This window comes from Felis catus, chromosome A2 (assembly GCF_018350175.1).
Source record: "Felis catus isolate Fca126 chromosome A2, F.catus_Fca126_mat1.0, whole genome shotgun sequence".
In the NCBI taxonomy this organism is placed as follows: Eukaryota; Metazoa; Chordata; class Mammalia; order Carnivora; family Felidae; genus Felis; species Felis catus.
In genome coordinates this window covers 137,893,641-137,920,207 of record NC_058369.1, presented here as the reverse complement: position 1 = coordinate 137,920,207, position 26,567 = coordinate 137,893,641, and positions in this window count along the sequence as shown.

The window sequence follows — 26,567 nt, the reverse complement described above, 5'->3', positions numbered from 1 at the left end:
TTGGTGAGGGTTAATAAGAAATACAAAGACCCTCATCCTTAGTGCCCATTTTGATAATGCTATCAGCATGCCTTTTTGTTGTACTTTCTTATCCCTGATCTTCAGAGTTTTCTCTTTCCAGGCCTGGACCAATTAGCCACGCCAACTGACCCTACATGTGTCTTTAAATATTCTTACCTTGGGCACTTCTCTTTTTGCATAAAGCAAGACTGAGCATGCCACCTGAAGCTTTGCTCGCTGAAATAATTCCCCTTATTGTTCTCTTCAGTGGGACAGAAGTACAGCAGTGGACCATTTCATCCTACATTCACAGAGCCAAACTATCTCTGAACAAAGTTTTCTCTTTTTCTTCCTCTGGCATCTAGTGATATAAGACTGCATTCCATCCCATGTGGCCATAGGTGAAAGGCAGAGAAAGGCATTACTGAAACTGTAAATGCAGCAGGGATCTGGGCCACATGCTTCTGATGTGGTATTGCAGGTTTACTCCATCTAAGTACCAGCTATCTCCTTTAGTCAATGGGATCAGGGTCTGGAAATAGGCTCAGATCCATAAACTTGGTGCAGGATCATGACTGAGACAGTGGGCTTCCGTTTCCTGATAATTCTCTCCCTTTTCTCTCCTTGTTCCTTCTTTGCCCCCTCCTCTTCCTCTCTTCCTCTTCCCCTCTCTCTCCCTTCTACTCCTCCTCACCCCTTGGTTGTGCAAACTGAACAATGAGCTCATTGGCTGACAACTGTCTTGACCCTAGAGATGCTGTGTTCTATTAACTATACCCATACCTCTTTGCAATCAAGCTTTCTTGGCTTTCATGACAACCTTGTCTCTCACTAGGATTATTGTAACTCTACTTGCTTCTGACAATGAAATGCTTCTACTTGGCCTCTATTCTGGGGATGGGGGAATGTGCAATCTCCATTGCTATCAGTGAGCTTAATTATAAAAAAGTACCTATTATCATCAGCCCCTGTTTTAGAGGACAGTGACCATTGAGGTTTCCTGTAATATCAGTGTTCCTCTCATTAGTGTATTCTGTGCCATTTTGGGGTGCTCTTCATTGAGGTCCTTCTGCAGAACATAGCTAACTAGCAGATTTTTCAGTCTTACATAGTATATCCACCCTAAACTACTTCTCTGAGCCTTTTGATCTTTTCTTTAGGCATCTGCCATGGGTGTTTCTATTTAACATAGCATGGACCATTACTTTCTCCATATTTCCAAGAGCAGCGTGTTAATATTGTTTCCTGAGATCCTTGCCAGAGTGTTATATCCTGTATCATAAGAGAATGCCCAGAACTTCCCTGGGCATATTGTGACTTGGCTTTAGTAACTGGTGGTTGGCAATGAGGGCAGGTATGGGTTGATCCCAAAGGGTATACATGTTTCTTGAAAGGCAGAAGCTTCTGCTATAGCTTTTAGAAAGAAGGTAGCCTTACCCTCTAAGAGTAAGGAGTGGGCCACGTCTGCAGGTCCACAGAGAGTTCAGTGGAGTCTGGAGTCCCAAGGTTTTTGAGTGCAGCGGAACAGATATCCTCAAGCCAGGTATCAATATCCCACTCTTTTCGACCATGCTTGGCACAGCACAAGTGGAACATGTAGAGGGAGCTAAGAATTAACCTTCTGTCAACTTTGCTACTCATATAATTAGGTCCTGGTCCAATTCATTAGATTTCTCCTTCCTCTCTCCCCTGGAAATCTACTACTCTTTCTAATTAAGTCACAGACTTCTTCCTTAGGTTTTTCTGCCCTCTGGCTGTAGGAGATGAGTCTCTTTTTATGCTGCCAAGGAAGACTTCTTCCTTAGACACTTACTTTCATTCAGTGATTAATCACCTTCTACTTTTAATGTCTTTCTCCAGTACATAAATGGCACCTAGCAAGAGTTATCAGAATACAATTGTTCTTATAATTTGCACTTCTAAGGAACTTTAAAAAATATTATACCACCAGTGCATATTTATCTTATCTCAAAAATATTAACTATTGGCAAAATTTCACAGTTGCAATGCAACTGCCTGCAACCAATGGGGTCTCATTTTGCACCTGGGTGTTACGTGGTCCAGTTCCAAAACCCTGTTTTAGAGTCTGCTTCCTTGGACCATTCCTGTAACAACAGTTTTATGATTGTTTGACTGGGAAAGAGATTATGAGGCAGAGATTTTTATGCCAAAAATTTATAAGGGACTACCCTCAGGGTCAACATCTGTAGAAGAATAAAGGAAAGAAGATTGGACAGACAGAAGAACCAAACTATTGATGTATTTGCACCAAAGGTCTCAGTCAATCTAATGGGGACTCTAGAGATGGGATAATGCTTTGTGATTGCTCCAGTTTGAGGCAAGAGTACCAAGTGTTTATATCTCAGTATCAGCTACTCATTGCATGCTGACCTCCACGAAGATGTGACCTCAGACAAGGGTATTCTTTTCAGCCAAAGACAATTTCCTGAGAGGGAATCAGCAAAGAGCTATTTGTAGCCAACACTCCCAGCAGCTGGGGAAAGGTGAGTCTCAATCTAGGAGGGGAATCTAAGTGGCACATGCCACCACTCCAGTAAATAAACATATATTTTAAGTCAGAATAATATAAATAAGATTTGTTTCACATACTTTGTCAATCTTTCTAGTACATATTGCTAGTATTAGTATAAAATGTCACTAACAACAAGTGAATGCACCATTGTACATGGATACACACACACACACACACACATATAGCCATCATAAATTAGATGAGCCTTATACATTTATTTGTTTAAAATAGCCTAGAAATATACAGATAATTATGACAAACTGTTCTATTAAGTCATTAGTATGATCCTATAAAAATCCGAGTATGGTTCTATTTTCTATTATAATAAAAAACTGATATTGAAAGTAGGAAAAAAAGAGGGAAAGAAGAAACAACAAAGATATGTTGTATTATTTGTAGTTTTCAGTACAAGGGGGAAAAGAGCAGAAATAATTCATGGTAGCCAAAGGGTTTGGAGAGAATAGAATTTTACAAATACTTTGGAGAAAAGGGAGCATAAGATGTAAGGAAGGGGCATTAATAAATAAAGACTAGTAAGTTAATGATGATTCTGAAGGGTCTGAGCTATTGAGCTCATTTTTAAAAATTCATACTGGAAAGAAATAAAGGAATGGAAAGCTTTGGATTATTTAGCAATAATCAGATAGACCTTGGAGAATTATGGAATGAAAAGAAAATATGGTTTACAGAAGAAATTAGTGTTAACTTAAATAAAAATATTAATAACTGGCCTTAGGTTTCTCTCTTTCACTCTCTTAGTTTAAATAATTTATAAATTGATAGCCTCTACCTCTCATTTCCTCATTCTTTGGTCCTCGATTTTGATCCTTAGGCTGTTTCTTTTCAGCAGTGATTTCCACTCCTCTGCACTGGAGGGTACACTATTCTCCCCAGACAAGTGACTTCTTTCCTGTGGTAGGCAGTATAGCAGTTGACTCTTCCATTACAAAAATGTCAGAGATCTTCTCTCTCTCCAGTGACCTGTGTTTGTCCAGCCCTGGCACAGTCTTCAGACAGAGGTTGCAGGCAAATATAACACTAAGCTCTCTAGAACTATGACATGATATATATGTAAACAAAATAATCTTGATCTAGTAATTTTCTTTCCAGTAATCTTACCTGTTTGCAAGAGCTCTACATTTTATAAAGTAAATATCATCGCTGTAAGAGTTCAGTGTATTTTCCACTCTGAATTTGAAATTAAAGTAAAACAAATCCTTGCCTGAGGAAAAGGTGAAATAGTCATACTATCCTCAACTAATATTCTCAAGTGCACAGAATAAGTTCTTTCAGCTCTCCCTCACATCCTGGGTAGAATGACCAGTGCCTGCTTTAACATATATTACTGCTACCAATGTTGAATATCACTGAGATATTTTACTATAAGATCTATTTTTAAATTATTTTAAACCTATTTTTTATTAAAGAATATGACATGAACAAATTTCATTCATGACCATTCTTACTTGCTCACTCTCATTTGTCCAAGAAGTGCCCACTAGAGTTTTCCTTTACCAGAGTGACTCCGGGGCCATTTTTATACACATCACAATAAAGAGTAACAAGCAAAAGTTGTGAGACCAGCACACTGGAAAGAGTAGAGAGCCTCTAAAAAGAACAGAGAGCATCTAGTAAATGGTAGCTACAGGACCAGTAAAGGTATTAAGGGCTGACTTGTGTCCCCTCCAAATTCAGATGTTGAATTCCTAACCCCTGTACCTTAGAATGTGACCATATTTGGAGCTAGGGCCTTTAAGGAGGCAATTAAGTTAAAATGAGATAATTAGGGTTGTTCCTAATCCCCCCCAAGACTATCCAGAAAGTGGAGATTAGGATATAGACACATACAGAGGAAATACCAAGTAAAGAAAGGTAGTAGACAGCCAACTCCAAGCCAGAAAAGAGGCCTCAGAAGAAACCAACACCTTGACTGATATTAGACTTCCAGCCTCCAGAATTGCGAGACGATAAACTTTTGCTGTTTAGGCTGCCCAGTTTGTGGTCCTTTGCTATAGTAGCTCTAGCAAACTAATACAAAAGGAAAAATTCAAGATGGCTTAATATAGGCTGTGTTCTGAGAGACAGCTTGTGGTAGTCTAGAAGGAGGAAGAACTGAAACTTTAGAGACAGCTGCCTTGTGGTTTAGAGTTTAGGACAGGGTTTACAAATGAAGACTGTAAAGCAATTTGACAGGTACTAGCTATGTGATCCCTACTGGACTCTTTTTTTTTTTTTTTTTTTTTTTTGAGAGGTTATAGCAAAACATACTTTCAAATTATTTTAATTTGCTTTTGTATATTGAATAAATTTGTTCTTTGAATTGGCAGAGTTTTAAAAAGCCACCAAGTGCTTGATTTTGTACGTATTACTAACCCTGATTAGCTATCGGGTACCTAGTATGTGGCAAAGCTTTAAATACATTACTACCTCTAGTCATCACAAAAAAATGTTTCTAGGCCAATAGATGTGAAACAATTTGTCCAAATTAACCCAGAAATTATACTCAAGAGCTAGAATTTAACCTAGATTAATCCTATTGTAACAATCAAGGTCTTACTAAATTATACTGCACGGTTTCTCAAAACTCTTTTATGTAGGTTTTGGAAGCAAGTTGGTGGTTGTGGTAGGCTGTTGTTGCCTTACCAAGATCCCTTTACTGGTCTGAGGTCACCCATCTCCCAGTTTCTGAGAGTGGTGGCTGCTAAAAGCTGAGTTCCATTCCTCCTTATAATTACCCTCAGGGTATGGGAGATACTTTGCTTCAGGGTAGGATGGCTCTGTGGACATTCCTGTGCAAGAACTCCCCATGGGATCAGACTGAAGCTGGAGTTTTATCTATACACACAGGTTTACAAACCTTCCCCTCACCTATTTTTCTCCCTTATATGTTTCATCTGAGAATAGCACCTTAATAACTCACCGGCTCAAGAATCCCCATCCAGAAACTAAGCTTCTAGAGAATCTAAGATAAGGTTGTAATAACTAGCTAAATAGCAATATGATTCAAGTTCATTACAGGCTAACAACAACAAACAAACAAACAAACATAGTTTTCGACATATAAGTATGTATGTGTCACATCTCAGTGAACTGATAAATGAAAAGACACAATCTGGAAAAATTGCTTAGTAGGGTCTATAATACTATAAAGAAATTAAAGGCATTATTTTTTAGCATAGACCAGTGCAGTTTTTGCCAAAATATATTGCATAGTACATAAATTTCACAGGTTTTTATGTGTCAGGACTATTTTGGATGACCAGTGATACAATTTCAATTCAAATTAACTTAGTCCAAAAGAAAATTCATTGTCCTTTGTGTCTGTGGAACTCAAGGGTAAATTTCCTTTATAGTTGGACCTAAGGGTTTCAGTTACTGTCTCCATCCTTCAAATTTAGTTAACTTTATTCTTCATACATATAAAGATGCTTCTGTAAAGGTAAGTTTTCTTTCTTATTTCCCAGTAAAGATTCTAAGGAGCCATGCCCATAATTTTGAAATAATTTTGATTTTTTTAATTTTGAAATAATTACTGGGTCCTACAGTATGTGGGACTCTCATTGAACAACCAGGTAGATTGCAACGCATCTACCATTGCAATGGGAAAAGGCAGATACATAATTGATAATTACTGTGGCCATACACAGCAGGGAGTCCCCAGCGAAGCCATGAAAAGGGAAAAGTGAATGCCTAGTAGGCAGACAAAAAATACTTTTACAATAGTCTTCTAGCAATAGTGTATTAGTGGAACATGAAAAAGATAGTGAGGTCCAATAAATTTGGAAAATGCTGGAGTAATCATGTTGGAATGCATTTATTACTATACAACTGTTAAGTTCCCTAAAATGCTACTGGGAAATTTGAATTTCTACGATAGATATATATTTCTACATTATTTTCAAAACTTATTTGACCTTGGGACCTATTTTTCATGATGTATTTTATGAAATCCAGGCTTGGGTTCAAAAATAGATGGCTCTATTTATTAGCTATATAGCTTTGGAAAATTAGTTAAATTCTCTGGGCCTCAGTTTCTTCAGCTGTAAAACTGGAATAACTGAATGTGCTTAAGAATGCTTAAGAATGTGCTTAAGCATTAGGGAATATGCATTACAAATGCTTGACTTTATAAAATTGGTTTGTATTGGACCAGCTAGTATCAATTTAGAGACCTTGAATGACTCCCAAAAGTATTAAAGTGTTCTCTTAAAATTAAATTAAGTACTTTTTGTTTTTGTTTTTCAAAAGCTGCTGACCAGAGAAGACGGTGTTTATGAGGATTAATTTATGGATTGGGTGTAGTTTGGATTGGGTTTGGGGTGACAAGAAAGAAAGGAGCCGCCAGAGATATGGAGGACAGTCGAGAGGTTATGGTAATAAATTCTGAATTGATGGGTACCTGAACCAAGGGAACATAAGGCAATACTGTACAACTATTAAGAATAAACCATAAAAATGATTAGAAGACTTTCAGAATGACCCAATTCAGCAGTTTACCGTGAGAATTTTATTTTTCAAATAGTCTATTTAATTTAATAATGATGGGTGCTAAAAGATGTGCAAGGTGTCCTCTTCTCTCCAGGTTAATAAAATAATACCCTGTGAAACACAATAAAATTTCAGAAACTTAATCATCATCAGTAAAATCTTCCTTTATACACAATTACTTATTTTGTATAGTCCACATTTCTGTTAATAGAGTAAGATATAAAATAGGGATTTTACTTCATATGGTGATCATTTAAGAATAGTCCTATTTTAAAGTATGTACTTAGATAAAATGCCATATGCAATAATGATATTTGAGATAATGCTGTAAAATTAAGTAGTCTATTTTCAAATATGTTAGCTGAGTAATAACCATACAAAAACTCAAGCTTCGTCAAACATAGGAATGCAGTTCTAATCTAAGCAGTAGAAATTAAGAAAAGAAAAAAATTGAATTAAATATCTGAAAAACACTGCACTGATTTATTTAATAGGCTTTACAAAAAATTAATTTTACCTGCATTTAGATCATTTCTAATTGTTTTAAAAATACACTAGAAATTGGGCCCCTGGGTGGCTCAGTTGGTTGAGTGTCTGGCTTGGTCTCAGGTCATGATCTCGTGGCTCGTGGGTTCAAGCCCCGTGTGGGGCTCTGTGCTGATAGCTCAGAGCCTGGAGCCTGCTTCAAATTCTGTGTCTCCCTCACTCTGCCCCTTCCTCTTTCTCTCCCCCAAAATAAATAAATGTTAAAATAAAAAAAAAATACACTAGAAACAAATAAAGAGTTTGTATTGCTTTCATAAATAGATTTTTAAGTTACTGCTCTCTTAAGTAAGATATTGTTGGTTTCAAAAGAGGAAAACCAAAAGCTTGAGTTAACTTAAGCAATAAAAGAGAACGTCATGGAATCAAAGGAAATATCAAAAAATAAAGGTTTCATAATGGACAGAAAATGGGACAGTTTTATAGTTTATTGTGGCTATACTATCAATATGACAGCTTCCAGATATAACTTGCTGTACCTGGATTTTACATGTGCAAAGTAATGAAACTAGCCCAACTTGGGTTAGATGCCAGTCTATTCAATTGGCTATGGCCAAGAGTCTTGGTTCTGTCATCAGGGGATCCATGTGCCCTTCTCAACAAAGAGCTACTGAAGCTAGTGCAGAATTCCAGCAGGTTAATAGGACATTTGCTATATCTAATCAATGAGTTTATAATTTTATCTTTAAACAAGGTTAACAGAGAAAAGATATACATAAATTGTTAGCTTAAAAACATCCTGACCTCGAGGTGCCTCATTGGCTCATTTGGTGAAGCGTCCGGCTCTTGATTTTGACTCAGTCATGATCTCATTTAATTTAATAGTGATGGGTGCTAAAAGATATGTGAAGTGCCCTCTTCTCTCCAGGTCCAAGGCATAGGGCCTTCCTATGGGACTGTGTTGACAGAGTGGGGCCTGCTTGGGATTCTCTCCCTCTCTCTCTCTGCCCCTCCCCCTCTCGGGCGTGCTTTCCCTCTCTCTCCAAATAAATAAATAAGCATTTAAAAATAAAACTGCTGAACTTATAATTCCTGTGCTTTTTAAGGCAAATTTAGAGCTGCCCCTTAGTGCAGCCAGCTGTTCATTAATCTTATTATCTAAAGGTCTTGAGTTCCAGGATGGTTGATGAGTGTACTTTGTACCTAGGAATCACTTTTAGTAGTCTCTATTTGGAAAAAAACAAAACACAGTACTATATTTTGTACTGAAAACCTATTGTTACTGTTGTTTAGTTATTGGAACTAATTTTAAAATTGTTTTTTATTTATTTAAAAAAATTTTTTTAGTGTTTATTTTTGGGAGAGAGAGACAGACAGACAGACAGAACACAAATGAGGGAAGGGCAGAGAGAGAGGGAGACACAGAACCTGAAGCAGGCTTCAGGCTCCAAACTGTCAGCACAGAGCCCTATGTGCGGCCTGAACTCATGAACCATGAGATCATGACCTGAGTCAAAGTCGGAAGCTCAACTAACTGAGGCACCAAGGCACCCCAAAATTTTTCAAATGTAATCTTAACATCAAATCCCAATTTCAATATCAATAAAAATGGGGTTGTTTTGAGGCAATAGCGTGGCTCAGTTGGTTAAGTATCTGACTCTTGATTTTAGCTCAGGTCATCATTTCCTGGCAGTGGGATGGAACCCTATGTCGGGCTCAGTGCTGACAGAGTGGAGCCTGTTTGGGATTCTCTCTCTCTCTCCCTCTCTCCCTCTCTCCCTCTCTCTCTCTCTCTCTCTCTCTGCCCTAACCGTGTGTGCACAGGCTCATGCATCCTCTCTTTCTCTCTCTCAAAAATAAATAAACATTTAAAAGGTAGTGTTGCTTTGACTGAAGTAAGAGGAGACATTGGTAATTGGATATTGGATATTGGCATTCCTACTTGCTTTGATTCTATGCTTTCCCCTATAGTAATCCCCAAATTCATTTCCAGAGACCCATATCATTGCAAAATACAATCTGAAAATCACTATTGTAGTTTTAAAAAGAAAAGTAAAGAAAGAAAGAAAATGAGAAAACAAAGATATAAGATTTTGAATCATAGGATTGAAGTTTTATAAAATGCTGATTCTGGCACCTATTACTTGAAGACAGACTAAATCACTTAAATTCTGCAAATCTTCATTTCTTCAGCTGTTAACTGTAAATAATACCTGTGCTATATAATTAACACCTGAATGAGACGTCACCCACAGGAAACCATGCAATGCTCTACACCGTTGTACTTGACATTGATTTCCCTATATTCTGAGATAAGAATCCAGACTGCTAGTTCTTCTAAGGGTTTCCCTAGTCCCATTGACCACTACTCACAATTTCAACAGTTTCTTCTCCTTTTAAGTAATTATACTGGTTTCCAAGGATATACTACTCAGTGACATGTATATCCTAAGAGAACATCAATTATTCAATTATTTTGATATCATGTAGCTCCCTCCTAAATTTGCTACTGGTTATTTCTCTTCTTCTGTGGTCCTAGAAAAGTGGGAAGAATAAGCATGAGCAGAGAGAAGGCTGCTGAGTCATTGATTGGACCTCATCCCTGGAGCTCATGCAATCCAAATGTGAATAGCAAACTCAGTCACCCTCTAAGGTTCCTCTGGGGATTGTTCATGGGGATACAGAAAAGTACCTAGGGGAAATGGAGCCTGAGGAGATAAAAGTACCTTCTTAATAATATTCACTTGAGAATGATTCTAAACCAGGAGATGAGTGACAGACAAAAACTGCTTGAGTTGAGGCATACATTTTCACTCTATTTTGGATTCTGGTACTCTGACAATGTATTTTGAGCTCAGCATTTTTTTTTTTTTAATTCTCATTCAGCTGTGTGAAAGCCATTCTTCTCAAGACCGAAGCTTTTCTGTAGTAATGTTGTCTGTTCATATTTGAAGTCACTAGGGCCCTGGCACATATGGCAAGAATACTCTATTTTTAAAGATATATTGTGTCTGTTAATACAAAGGTCATGATGTAGATTTTTGCACTTAGAATCAGCATGAGAAAGTGGGACTGTTCTTGCAGATCTTGGCTCCATCAGCAAATAAATTAAAATAAACTGGAGGCTTGAAATAGAAATAATCCTCCTTCCAAGTGTTTCATTTAGAGAATGACATCCTGTTTTCTTCAGAATATCATGGCAATTCTGCATATGAATGAATTTGGGAATAGAAAAGGCCCAGCAAATGAAGTACACGCAAAATAACTTTTAGAATTTCAGGCTCCAGTAATAAAAATAAGTGATGATGCTTTTCCGTTCAAAGTGTGAAGGGAAAAAGGAAACCTGAAACTTACGTAAGTTTTAGAATTTTATACCAACTTGTGATTGCATGGTAAGCTCAATTCTCCCTATAAGAGAATAGAGTACATCTTTAGTACAATTAACCATTTATCTTGTAAGGAAAATTTTGACACAGTTGCTTATTAACTTCTAATTAAAGAAGTCAGACAGCTTTCTGATTATAGTCATAACTGGAAAAGGTATATTTCAAAAATGACTGGACTCAAGCATCATTCACCTGAAAATACCTTGATTAGGCTCCCAACTGAGTCTGTAAGAGCTTTAACTGAAGTCCAAAATAACTATTGTTGAAGTTGTAGAAAACCTTAGTTGTCAATGAAACCTCATCACTATAAAAAAAAAAGTATTGTGACAAAATATATTAAATTAAGAAATAAATTTGAATTTGTAACCTTAAATACACATGTCTTCCATTATGTCACTACTAAAACTGACCCAGCAGTTGTAGCTATCTTGGCCATGTCTATACCTCATGCCTTTATGTTTGATTTTATTACTATTCTCCATTTAAAAGGATAGGGAGATGAATCCCTGTCTTGAGTAAAGAAAAAGATTAAGAGGGTTATTTTATATGTTTTCATTGCCTAGAATCAAACATGATATCTTTTCAAAAAATAGTATTAAAGCTTACACTGGAAATGGCATGGCAAGTTTTGTATCAGGATGATACTGACAATGGTAAACAATAATTCTGTGGAAAAAGCTGAGTCTGTAAAACCCATGAGCTTATGTGAAATTTATGTAAAATGTTGGGCAGATGGTCACTAAACTTTTCCCCTTCTTGTGAGTGTAGTTAAACAGTTTTCTCATCCCTTTGATTATAGTTGGATTTGTATGACTGGTTGATACCAATGATATGTCACTTCTGGTATAAGGCAGTTAGAAGCTGCTTCGCAATCTCTTTTTACCCTGTTCTATTTAATGAATTTATTTATTTGAAGCCATGTATTAGAAATGGCCAAGCTTTCATTATACTGGTGTTCTGAATTTCTCCACATAGAAGAACTTTTTCTCCCCATTCTTGGGGACCATGCTGTACTTTGACATCAATGAACAATAAACGTTTATATTGTTAATCTTCTGAGATTTGAGAGTTGTTTATTACTCAGCTAACATTATTTACCCTGACTGGTATCCTCAAAATCGAAAGAGATAATAAAAGGAAATCAAAAGTTATTGGGATATAAAAGTTGGGTATAAAAAAAGTAGGATGTAGGCAGGAATTAGTAAGCATGAAGAACAAACAATAATGTCAGGTATTTCAGAAGCAATCACACTTGTTACAGGGAAAGGAAGAACATGATAAGTAATGGTAATATCAGTTAGATAAGACAGATTATCCTGGGGCCCAACAGTTAATCAGCATTACTTGTCACAAACAATGAGCAAAGAGGGACATCTGGGTGGCTCAGTTGGTTGGGTGTCCAACTCCTGATTTTGGCATAGGTCATGATCTCATGGTTCATGAGATGAAGCTGACAGCATGGAGCCTGCTCAGGATTCTCTCTCTCTTTCTCTCTCTCTGCGCATCTCTGCTTGTGCATATGTGTGCACATGCAAGCATTTTCTCTCTCTCTCAAAATAAATAAACATTAAAAAAAAACAATGAGCAAAGAGAAAAAAAAAGTTTAAATTTTGTGATTTAAGTGTTTTCTTGGCCAAATGTGTCAAAAAAAGAAGAATTGGTAGGGAAGACACAAGTCCTCATCTCCTAGGAGACACATTTTCTAAATGATACTATTAATTATAAAATACTAATGAGGCATGTATACATATTTATTTATTTATTTATTTATTTATTTATTTATTTATTTCATACATTTTTAATAGTGCTGGCAGGACAGGTCAAGATATCATGATATTAAGGTAATGGATTTCATATTACTGGTAAAACAAAATTTCAAATAGATGGTACATATTTTGAAACTCAAAGTAGGCTTTGAAAATAAAGCTTCTATAAATCATTAAGCAAAAAGTGCCAATTAACAAATTAATACATTTAACAAATATGTGCTTGTTAATTGAGCACTCACTACTTTTCAGACTCTGCTCTCCAAGTTTGGGATATGGGTACCTACACCCTACATTTTAGTAAGTTTAACTGTTAAACGCTAAACTCAGCCTGATGGTGAGTATCTCACATTCGAATCTCCAAAGTAAAATAATCCTAATCCTGTATTCAGACAAGAATCAGTAGAGGGATAACTCAATCCCTAGCTAGTTTGATTTGGTATTCTTTTACCTTCACTTCTAGAATAATGTAAACTTCTTATAAAGTATCAAAGGTATATTACAAGAAGAATCATAAGGGATATCAAGCAATTAAAGCTGTAAGCAAAGTTATAAACAAAATATTAGATATAATGAACACATATATTTCCCATGATGGTTATATGTTAAGTGATATAATATTTTAAGTTTTTAATATTAGTTGTTTTTGAAATTGTTTACCTGCTGTTTAGGATGTTCAAAGGTACTGTAATGAAAAATTATATTCACTTTAAATTTAATCAATACAACCAATAGGTAATCTGTAAAATCTGTAGGTAATGCTTAAAGAGTTAAGGAAATTTGGTTTTCGGTGTTTCATTCATTTGGTCTGAACTCCAGGGAGATCTGGTTATATGATTCTGGATTTGCCTTCTTAAATTTTTTAAATTATTTTATTTTATTATTTTTTTTTTCGAGAGAGACAGAGAATGAGTCAGCGAGGGGCACAGAAAGAGAGGGAGACACAGAATCTGAAGCAGGCTCCAGGCTCTGAGCTTCCGCACAGAGGCTGACACAGGGCTAAACTCACCAACCCTGAGATCATGACCTAAGCTGAAGTCAGAAGCTTAACTGGCAGAGCCACCCAGGCGTCCCTGGATTTGCCTTCTTACAACTCTGCCTTCTGAAGAGTACTGAGTTAAGATAATGTGGAATGTTGATTAGTTCATGCGGTATCAAGTAACTTTTATTCAGGTATCAGAAGTGTTCATTGTTAAACCTCTGATTGGTGGGTTCGGCTGTACTCAAGTGGCACTTTCTCCAAGAAGTGTAACTTGCAATAATGCAAAAGTTATTTGATGAATGATAGAGGCTCATAAACTGAAGTGGTCCATACATGCTTCAGTTTCATCTCTTGCAATAGAATGCCTCTTCTGAGGCAGAGGGCCTAGAATCTGCACCTGAGATGTTGCAAGAACTCCTGATACAATTGCTGTTTGTCTGAATGCTATATCACCTTGTTTGTGTATTTTGAATTTAAATAAACTGGGTATGTTTTGTGTCCTGTGAATCTTCTAATTCCTAAAGCAAGGCAAATTGAAATGGAGTCAATGACTGTATATCACACAGAGTTTACATTTAATGTATTTAACAAAGTAAAAATAATGCATGTATGAGTATATTATATATATCTATGAGTATATAATATATATATTATATACTCATATATAATATGAGTATTTCCTGTGGAAAATAATCATTGGCCATAACCAAATCCATGTATAACTGTATGCTGTTTTCCCAATTAAAAGTAATCCCAAGGTTTCTACTATACTTGAGGTTAGCAATAAGAAACAAAGATAACTTATTCCTACTAACCCCTAGCCCATGACTGATTGTGGAAGCTGTGGTCTATGATGTTTGCACCTAACATTAAACTCTCCCTCTCCCTTCCCCTTTCTTTCTCTCCTTTTTGTCTCCTTCACCTTCTCCCTCTCACCTGTCTCCCTCAATCTGTCTTTCTTTTGTTTTCTCTTCTGTTTCTATCGAGGCCACCAGAAATAAAAGATTTAGCTGGACTCTTTTATCAAAGGCAAACTCTATTACATACCACCCCCTACTCATGTATAGATTCCTGGTAAATATTAACTGGACTACATTTCACTCTACAAAGAAATGCTAGTTCTATGGAATAGGAAAGTCCACCTCAGTAGTTTACACATAGTCCTCTAAATTAATTTTATAATTTAAATTCTTTCTGCTTCAACAATAGGGTTTGAGTTAACTTGAACTTCTATAATTGCAATAATAAAATGTAAAATATGTGAAAGGGAAAGATCATATAAGGATTCTAGACGAATATGGTTTAAAATGAATATCTTTTTCCCATATATCAAACTGAAAAAAGGATATAATCCTATTGCATGTTAAAGGAAGTATATATCCTTTTGTCGAGAGAGAAAAAAATTGCTACTATTCAATTATTGAAGAATCATGCATATCATTACATAAGGGCATGCCTATGCAATCTTCTTTATTACCCATTTCTTCTACTGAGCCAAATAAGTATTGAAATACAGAAAAATGTCAGAGTGTTAAAATAATATGGTTCAGTTAGGAAGATAAAAACAGGAATAAAACTTAGGGAAGATAGAATAATATGTACTTATCCTTTTTTTTATCTTTCTCAAATAATGATTATTTGAGTCAGTTTTTCACAAGAGCTGCTTATAGCACACTCAAAATTGGTGTCTTGGCTAATACTAATATTCTGAATGAATATTATTCATTATACATTATTTTGACTTTCTATTTTACAATAATCCAATGAAATAAAACAGCTTATTAGCCCCTTTTGTAAAAATCAAGGTATTGAGACACGGAGCGGTTATGCAATTTGCCCAGAGTAACGTAAACATGAAGGGGCAAAGCTGAGATTTGGTCTCAGGTAGTCTGACTCTAGCACTTACACCTCAGATTACTGTGCTATCATGAATCATTAGGACCTGGGTAAGGGCATGTTCTGGTTACTGGTAGGTGATCCTGTGCTTTCACAGAACCACTATAAATTAAGTCATAAAAGAGTAAGCCAGCATCTGCTTCCCAGAATTGCCATCACCTCTCAATCTGAAGAACTATTTATAAGGAGGCCATAGGCTAGGCCAAAGCTGTCCTAAAAGGTATCTTTATATTTATTCAAATAATGGGCTGAAGCCCTCAATTTCAATGTCATAGATTGAAGAGATAATTTAGTATTTAAAATTTTAAAGTTAGGTATTAGACATTAGACACTTTAATTGAAATAGAAATTATTAAGCCTATCAACATAGGGCCTGTCACGAAATGTTAGCTATAAAGAGTTCCACCCCCATTCCTAGGTTATTAAATAATTGACCTGTCTGAATGAAATTATTTAGCATACTCTTTTCCAAGACTGCAGTCAAAATTATTATGTGGAGTTTTGGTACAAGTGATAATGCTAGGCTATTTTTCCATTATTAATTTTCTTGTCAAGCAATTACATTAACCAATTATTAAACTATCTATAATCGGCGCACAACTGAACAGAAATGGCTTTACTTTCTCCAATCACTGCCTTGTACTATGCTGGTGAATTTCCTTTTTTTTTTTTTTTTTTCTTTTGTCATTCCTAAATGATACCTCTGGAAAATCCAAAGATTTTAATCTCTTTTTCATAAACTTCAGTCTAGTCTATTTTTAAGTGGTTTTTAAAAATTGTTTGTTTGTTTGTTTTTCAGAAAGAGAGAGGGAAAGCCGGGGAGGGACAGAGAAAGAAGGAGAGAGAAATCCCAAACAGGCTCCACACTGTCAGCACAGAGCCCAATACAGGACTTGAACTCACAAACTGTGTGATGTTGACCGGAGCTGAAACCAAGAGTCAGATGCTTAACGGAGCCACCCAGGCACCCCTAGTCTAGTCTATTTAAAAGTTCCAATTCCATACCCAGTTTAAAGCTTTGTGACCTCTTCCTTTCTCATCCACACTAGTTTAGACTTATGCTCAAATGACCCAGAATGCAAAAAAGTCCTCCTGAAATAGTTTAATGCCTTCTCTCCTTCCTCTTCTTGTAGTCTACTGCTCTAGCAGGCTGGGGTGAAGAAGGGGAATGGCAGAGAACATTATACTAACAATGGCTGTCTGACAACAGACTCTGTGGGGCAGCTTTCCAACTACTGAGCCCTATATATGATTGTTATGGGAGCACAGCAGGGAACCTGCAACTGAACAATTCATTGTCCTTGAACATTATCTGTGATCAAACTTCTTCACCCTAAACTCCATACCCATCTCCCACTACCGCAGTTGCCTACACTTCACCCACAGGAAACTTGTATGTACTTGTCTTACCAGTGGGGGTACGGTAGACTGTTCTGTGGATGCCTCGCTAACCCATGTTTCTCCCAGTCTCTTCAGACTTTGTTCAAATGAGTACAGAAGGCAAAGCACAATTTACTATATAAAAAGATGTCCAGCTATCAACTAAGATGGCACATTCCCTTTCATGTTCGCACCCCCGCACTCACTCCCCACCCATCAGTCCCTATGAGTGGTTCTCTTGGATTCTCTTTATTTTCCTTGAAAGGATCCCCTTTATTTGACTCATGTTTAGAAAGGGAAAAGATATTAGTCATCCTCTTCCTTAGTTAACATCTTCTTAGAGTCATGCACACATATATGAAAGGGAAGATAAAAAGGAGAAGGTTAGAAGAGTAATTTGAATTCATCCATATCCTTGTAAATTCTGTAAAACATGTTTGAGCCTCTTCTCTGCATTTACTATCCTGAATTAATTGGTATTTGATATTTTGACCTCATGGTATAGAAATGTAACTTATTTTTCTATGTTGATTTTTTTACCCTGCAACTTTACTGAATTCATGTAGTAGTTCTAACAATTTGTTTTTGTGGAGTCTTTATGGTTATATATGTATATTATATATAATATACTTATATATATTATATGTATAATCATGTTATCTGCAAACAGAGACAAGTTTACTTCTTCCTTTGTATAGATGTCAATTTGGATATCTTTTATTTATTTATTTTTTCCTAATTGCTCTGGCTAGGACTTCCAGTACTATGTTGAATACAAAAGGTGAAAGTAGCATCCTTCTCTTTTTCCTGATCTTAGAGGAAAAGCTTTCAGCTTTTCACCACTACAAATGATGAGAGCTGTGGTCCTGTCATATATGCCCTTTATTATACTGAGATGCATTCCATTTATATCTAATCTGTTGAGTTTTATCATAAAAAGATGTTGTATTTGTCAAATGCTTTTTCTGCATCTATTGAGATGAGCATACAATTCTTATCCTTCATTTTGTTAGCATGGTGTGTGATATTTATTCATTTATGAATGTTGAACCATCTTTGCATTCCAGGAATAAATCTCACTTAATCCTGGTGTACAATTCTTTCAATATGCTGTTAAATTCAGCTTGCTAATATTTTGTTCAGGATTTTTGCATCTAAATTCATCAGGGATATTCTTATAGTGTTCTTGTCTGGTTTTCATATGAGGATAATGCTGGGCTAATAAAATGTGTTTGGATGTGTTCCCTATTCTTAAAATTGTTAGAAGAGTTTGAGAAGGAATGACATTAATTTTTCTTTAAATATTTGATAGAATTCACTAACAAAGCCATCTGGTCCTGGATTTTTCTTTGTTGGGAGTTGTTTGATTGATGATTCAGTAGCCTTAGTCATAATTGGTCTTTTCATATTTTCTATTTCTTTATGACTTAGTCCTGGTAGGTTGTATAGTTCCAGAGATTTATTCTTCTTCTTCCTGAGAAATACCTATAATTTTTTACTTAGAAGTGTTTTTGTTGGTTTTTCTGTTTTGTTTTGTTTTTGACATATCTATCCCATACAATCCTTCCATTTTATCTTCTTTTTCATTTTCCTTTTCATGCTACAGAAATCCACAAATTTGTTATCCATCATATTGATTAAAGCATCTCCCAATTCAATTAAAATTTTTGTTATTTACCTATCAATATCATTTACTTACAATGCAGATTTCAGATATAGTGTATAAAATAGCACATTGTGTGCAAATGTGTAGGAATGCGCATATTTGTGTATGTGTGTGCATATTTCAAATGGATGTTACTTTTACTCTAGCCAACATAGAGCTCTCTAGTCTAATATTAATCCAACTAAAGATCATCACCCAGTTTTTTTTTTTAATTTTTTTTTTAAATTTTATTTTATTTTTTCAATGTTTATTTATTTTTGGGACAGAGAGAGACAGAGCATGAATGGGGGAGGCGCAGAGAGAGAGGGAGACACAGAATCGGAAGCAGGCTCCAGGCTCCGAGCCATCAGCCCAGAGCCCGATGCGGGGCTCGAACTCACGGACCGCGAGATCGTGACCTGGCTGAAGTCGGACGCTTAACCGACTGCGCCACCCAGGCGCCCCGATCATCACCCAGTTTTATGTTGATATATAATTTGAATCTTGATAGCAGCAGCAGTCAGCAAGGAAGAACACTCATATATCCTTTTTGATAGCTACTTGACCATAGTAAGGTTTGTTCCTATGGTATTTTATGTTCCCTCTAAATTATCTATGAAGATTTAGCAAAAAGTCAAAGCACTCAGAATTAAAGATTAAATTCCAAACTACTGCCAGATTTTCAACAAAATTGCCATCTCATGTAATTGACATGGGAATTGCAATCTGGAGCTAATGTAGACTCATGTTAACTCCAAAAATATTGATTGCTAGCCAGACATCATATAAAACTGGAATCTGCTCAGCCTTCTGTTGCCCTAATGTTATACAATAGTAGTACACACATATCCTGTACAATTTCTTCTCTCTTGTACTCATTAAGATACACCATGCAGTGATACCAGGGCCTAAATAGCAAATCAAATTGCTTATAGAAAGGTCCCCAGAAAAGAAAATCACTGTACTGCCTTCTTTATCACAAGCGTCCAAAATGTGGTGGGGCTGTACAAAGGGCTAGGATGAAGTACAACCTAGAGGTGATAGATGGTTAGGCTCTTTCCTGAGTCTATTAACAATTAAGATGATAAAAACCATGTAAGCAGCATTAAAGATGTTATTTTACATTATGGCAGGAGGGCAAACCTCCAGCACATTTAAAATATGTATATTAATTTAATTGCTTCGTAAAATAAGGCAAAGTGATAATTTAGCCCTAAATTACACAATTTGAAATTGGAATTTCATTTATCAGGAACTATTTTCTCTTTATTCTTATGATGAAACAACACCAGAATACTGTATGTAAAGGTAAGTCAATAACTTGATGTGTGAGTCATCTTATTTAACTAATAGATGTTCTTGGCCATTTAATCAAATGCTGTGACACTTAGACCGATAAATTATATATAATCTATATTTACAAATACTTAACCATATATACATAGAGTAGGGTAAAAGTTGTATATAAAGCTTTTTAACTCTCAACCTAAGAAACGGGATGTGTGGAATATCCTTGAGAAGAAAATAAAGCACAGTGTGTTGAATAAATATTAAACAACCTAAAGTGTCTACATTTTATTTATTTTTGTTTTACTTATTTTATTTTATTTATTTTATTTACTTCAATCATGATAAGTGTACTCTTTAATTCCCATCCCTTATTTCCCCCATCCTCCCCACCCTCCTCTTATTTCTTGGTTGCCTCTCTCTTTTTTGTTTGTTTGTTTAATTCCACATATAAGTGAGATGGTATGGTATTTGTCTTTCTCTGATTGACTTATTTTGCTCGGCATTATACATCTAGCTCTATTTATGTTGTTGCAAATGGAAAGATTTCATTCTTTTCTTATGACTGAATAACATTCCATTGTATATATATGCCAAATCTTTATCCACTCATCAATGGATGGACAATTGATCTGCTTCAATAGTTTGGCTATTGTAAATAATGGTGCAATAAACATAGGAGTGCATGTATCACTTTGAATTAGTGTTGGCTTTTTTTTTTTTTTGTAAATGCCCAGTAATGTGATTCCTGGGTCACAGGATAGTTCTATTTTTAATTTTGGGGGGAACATCCATAGTGTGTTCCACACTGGCTGCATGAATTTACACTCCTAAGAGTGCACCAACAGTGCAGGAGGATTCCTTTTTCTCTGCATCCTTGCCAATACCTCTTGTTCTTGTGTTTTTGATTTTAGCCATTCTAACAGGTATGAGGTGATATCTCATTGTAGTTTTGCTTTACATTTTCCTGATAATGAATGATGTTGAGTATCTTTTCATGTGTCTGTTGACCATCTGGATATCTTCTTGAAGAAATGTCTGTTAATGTCTTCTGCCAATTTTTTAATTGATTATTTGGGGGAGGGGTATTGAGTTGTATAAAACCCTCTGCAAAGTAGACCTAGAGGGAACACATCTCAATATAATAAAGGCTTTATATGAAAAACCCACAGACAATATCATACTCAATATTGAAAAACTGGGAGCTTTTTCCCTAAGGTCAGGGACAAGACAAGGATGTACACTCTCACTACCTCTATCCAACACAGTACTGAAATCCTAGCCATAGCAATTAGACAACATAAAGAAATAAAACACATCCAAATTGGTAAGGGGGAGGTAAAACTGTCCCTATATGCAGATGACATGTTACTATAGATAAAGTGTCTACATTTTAGAGAAATAGGGAGCTGCTTCTCTTGATAACTCTTCAAACAACTCTTTCATATTGATTCTAGAGTTACTGTAACTGAATGTTTAAGATTTAAACAAATTTGGGTCATATTTAAAAGTTGATTGTATATGTGTATTTTATTGCTTAGGGTTACAAAATTACAATTAGATGTTTCCAAAGGAACACTTTAGGAAAATAATTCTGGGTCTTTAAACACAGAGATATCTTCATCAGTGGAAAATTTTGCTCCTCCAATTCCTTTCTCTATATTAATTATATATTATTGTATTAATTATATATCAATTGATTCAATTGCCTTTCCATGGTTTCAACTGTACTAATTATATTTGTATTAGTACAAACATACAGCTACAAATATATTCTATTAATTATACATTGATATTAACTATAAAATTAATACACAATATCACAGCCAAAAATTCTTTACTTTAAAAAAATTTTTTTTAACGTTTATTTATTTTTGAGAGACACAAAAAGACAGAGCACGAGTGGGGAAGGGGCAGAAAGACGGGGAGACAGAGAATATGAAGCAGGCTCCGGGCTCTGAGCTGTCAGCACAGAGCCTGACGTGGGGCTTGAACCCACGAACCATGAGATCATGACCTGAGCCAAGTGGGCCGCTTAACATACTGACCCACACAGGTGCCCCTCAGCCAAAATTTCTTTTATGAAATCCAGTTTATTCTTGCTAAGTTACACATAAGATATTTAACATTAATAAAGTATCCTCTGACTTGGAGTCTACTTGCTGACATTTCCTGATTTTTAATAAATGGCCTATAAATATTTTAAGAAGAAATGTCCAGTATTAACAGTCATCTTAGGAAGGAAGGGGCAAGAGTTCCAGATGCTTAGCCATGGGGTAAAGAAAGCCAAATTCAGCCTGTCTTAATTCTATTCATGTAGTTAGTGAGGAAGCCTTTCTTGAAAGTAACCTTAGAGTAGAGTGACTGTTGACACTGAGTGCACATGTGCTTCCTTTTTGCCTTCTTAATGATCCTACCTCCTCATATAAACTTACACTAAAGGAGGAAAGAATACTGATAATTAAAGTAAATGTTTAAGGTGAGGTTTCACTTTTAATGACATAAAAGCAAATTTTTCATTATGAAGATATAAAGTGACTAATATTTGAACAGTCAACTGCAATAATTTCATGACTAATAATACTGAATTAGGAGTGAAATAAGTTTTCAAATACTCTTATGATTTGCTTTATTAATGCAGTGATATTGTAGATTTAAGGACAAAGGTTTGGAGAAGATGCAAGAGATTGTCATTACAATGTTGTTGCAAAGGCCATAGAAATGCATAAAGACTAAACAAGTTGAAATGATAGCACATGAGTATAGTTCGATATATTTTGCCCCAAATTTATGAGCATTGTTTTCTGTATGTCTCTTGGGTGGATTTCTTTCCTTTATAACACATAGATTAGAGAACTGAAAACACTCTCATCTGCAGAGGGGAGAATGGCACATCAACTCTATGTAAGGAGTCCATGGAGGTTGTATTTTGTACTGAGAATTCTAGGTATTACCTGTGTCTTCAGTGCATTAGAGGAGAACTTTCATTTTTTTCCAAGAAAAAAATGTAAAACATTTATTGTACAAATATAATTTTTGCCATCATATATTCTATGACACTTTCTGTAGTTTACCAATTGTACTTTAAATTATTTAAATTTAGATTGAAGATGTTTCTTTTTTCAGTCACTACTAATACAGTATCTTAAACTTATATAAAACACACAAAAATAATTAAAATATAATCTGTGAAAAAATTTAGGTTATAAGGTAACATTGGTGACATAGAAATGAATTATTTGGAATGGCATACTGTAAAGATGTGGGATAGATATCTCATCTCTCCTTTTTTGTTTGTCTTCTAAAGTATCCCAAGACTAGAGTAATTGGTCCAATAGTAAATCTAACAGGAATGGTTTTATAGATTGTGAAATTGAGGTCCAACAGTGTCAAGACAAAAGGTCATAGAACAAATCAATGGATCACAAAGGACAAGAACTTGGTAATTTCTCTAACTCTCACTATTACTCAATGAAAACATGTTGAAAAATGAGGTTAAAAGCTGGAAGTTGTTTGATGAGTTAAGATTGTGCAGATGGTCAATATACAAAATTTTGGACATGCAGTACTTCCATCTTTTTGTTTTTTTAATTCGGCAGTTTCTCTTGATTATATATTTATATTTGGTTTCTATTTGACAATTTCCCATTTTCCTCAATTGTTTAAAAAAGCCTTAGGCTCACATATCTCTTTGAGTTGGACTTATCAAAAACAGAAATAAACAATAGGCAGAGGCAATTACAATGAAGCAGGAAAACAGGCCAATAAACAGAACTCAGTACCATATTTGTTGCAATTAGCTGGAATTACTGGCATTTTATGTTTTAAAGAGAAAGAGTAAACTATTTCATGCTAAGTAATCACGTATCTCTTCAAAGAGTATAATAAAGAATCCTTTAGCTACCAAAGATACACACACACACACACACACACACACACACACACACATTTCCATGTGCATGTATATATTTATATGAATCTCCATATTTGTGTTTTGTTTCTATATTTCATTTCCCAGTACAGTTATAAAAAGTTAAACTTTGACACCATAAAAATGGGGGAAGTAATTGAAATCCCAGGTCTTCTTGCAAAGATTTCTACTTCTGAATGATTTGTTTCACCCTTTTACCTTAAAGCTTCTGGACACTCTCAGAACAAGATCAACTAACTAAATTGCCTACTCTTTAGTGAAGTCCATCCTGATACAACAAGTACACATCCCAACTTGGAATCAGAATGGAAAGCAATATTGGGTTCTAGAAGACAATGGAGTCATGACTTCAAGTTTCTGAAAGCATTTAATTTTCAACCTTGGATAGTAAATTGGAGACGGACAAAATTGACGATAAAGTATACTAAATAAATTCAACTTAACACAGTATTTTAGAAGTATGCTAACAATATGAAAAAAAAGATGGCTTGAATTTAAAAATGGAGCCCAAAGTACAGAAAGTAGGAAAAAAACCAAACAGACCGATTCTGTTTAATACCAACTGTTATCTATAAGGTATTAAGAAAAAGAATGTTCTGTTTCTTCACAAAGATTTTAAAGAGATACATAGTAAAACAAAACAAAACAAAAACAAACAAACAAAAAACTGTTGAAGCATGAAAAATACAGCCCAAACCTCAATTCACTTGGTATATTATAATGGCATTATGTGTAAGCAGTCTGATTTGGGGCGGGGGGAGAAGTGAGCAGATCTGTGGCTCTACCCTGAGAAAGATATTGGGTGGAAAGTTAGGTGAGGTCAAAAGGTGGATCAAAAATAATTAGTTGTACAGTTAAATCCCAGCTTGTACTTTTGGGAACTTGTGGGTACTGTAGACCTTTTGTTTCTCTCATGGCATGAAGAATGATGAGCCTCTCTACATTGCTTTGTCTGCTACCTGTCTGTATTCCTTCAAGGACAGGACTTATGTGGGAAGGCATTGGGTTTCTTGCCTTTGGCGGTACTTGTCAGCTGAATCAAGACTATAGCTCTCAATGGCCCACTGTTCCCTATGGCCTCTGAAGAGGGAGAAAATCCACTGATTGTGGGGAGATAGATATCTATGGTTGGACAAATTTACTCAAATGAGAGGATACAATATAACATTTTTAAACACGCAAGGAATCAGAAAATAGTAATTCTTTTGTAATCCTTTTTAGAAGAGACTGGAGAATATGTTAAGGAAGAAACATAAACAAAAAGAGATGACATTTGGGGCATCTGGGTGGCTCAGTCGGTTAAGCATCGGACTCTTCACTTTGACTCAGGTCATGATCTCACAGTTCATGAGTTCCAGCCCCACATTGGGCTCTGCGCTGACGGTGTGGAGCCTGCTTGGGATTCTTTCTCTCTCCCTTACTCTCTGCCTCTCCCCCACTTGTGCTCTTTTCCTCTCTCCCTCTCTCCAAATAAATAATAACAAAACTAGATAAACTTAAAAAAAAGAGAGATGACATTCATGAAACAATAGATTCCCAAATGTGAATGATGGAAGGCATTCCCAATAACAGCTGCACAGTCAAAATTAGCATAGGAAGATAGCTATGGACGGGTGATGTGCAAGGAAAAAAAAGGAACCTGATGGCCTAGGCATTTAGAACAATTGTTGTTCTTTGATAGATCTGTTAGAGAAAATTAAAAATTCACTACAGATAACCAAAATAAATAATTAATAGATCCAGGGGAAAGAGTTTTACAAGAATGGAAACTTAATCCTAGCACATTACACAGTTAATAGTAATGCAACCATCCAACAATTTCAATACTGATGCAATGGGTAGAGTAGGGGGTTTGAGATTCAAGATGGAGCAAAAGGTTTGAGAGCTAAATAACTCATAATAGGATATCAATCTTTGAAAGTATGTGCTTATCTTATTAAACAAAATAATTTTTTAAAGTAAAACATGAATGATCTATATATCTTAAGGATGCATTTATTTCACAGTGCTTTCTTGTCCATCCTCAATTCTAGTAACTCAGTTATTAGTTCATAAGGTTTGGCAGCGTGTATCTCTTATCCAGTTTTCAGATAAGAGTCTGAGCCTCGAAGAGGCTCAAATAAATAACTTGCCTAGGGTTACATTTTCATAAATGGTACAAGAAAAACCTGAGCCTTCGGAGTTAGTGTTCTATTGACATACACTGCTACTAAGATGTTGGTTGCTAGTTTAATGTGGTTTCCACACAAGGGATATATTTTATTGGAAATGTCTATATACAATGTTTTATCTCCACTGTGAAGTACTTGTATAATATGATATGTCAAAACAGATGAAAAAATTTATCCACTTAGCAATTCTTATTTAAATTGTCAAAAACCAGGGACTTTTGAGTGGGTCTAATCAAGTTTAATAAATTTATAAGTACTCTATATCAATTTTCAGCTGCGGAGAACTTAATCTTGATTTTTTAAAACATTGAGTTCTAGGAAAAATGTATTTCATGGCAAGTTAGAAAACAAAAGAAAACAAAAGAAAATGAGCTGTCCCTGTGGAGATCTGTACTGTGTACAAGGATAGATCTCTCTTGTCCTGTGGTGTTAACATCAAGGATGCTCTAGACACCTACTATATGTACTATCAACTGTGCTCAGCAGCTCCTAGAATTCAGTGTTTTCAAATTCAGTGAAGTTATGGAAACGAGTGGGCTTAACAAAAGACAATTTAGGTTCTTGGATCATATATCTGATTATGACACAGTCCTTTTGTTCAAGCTTGATTTAAAGTGAT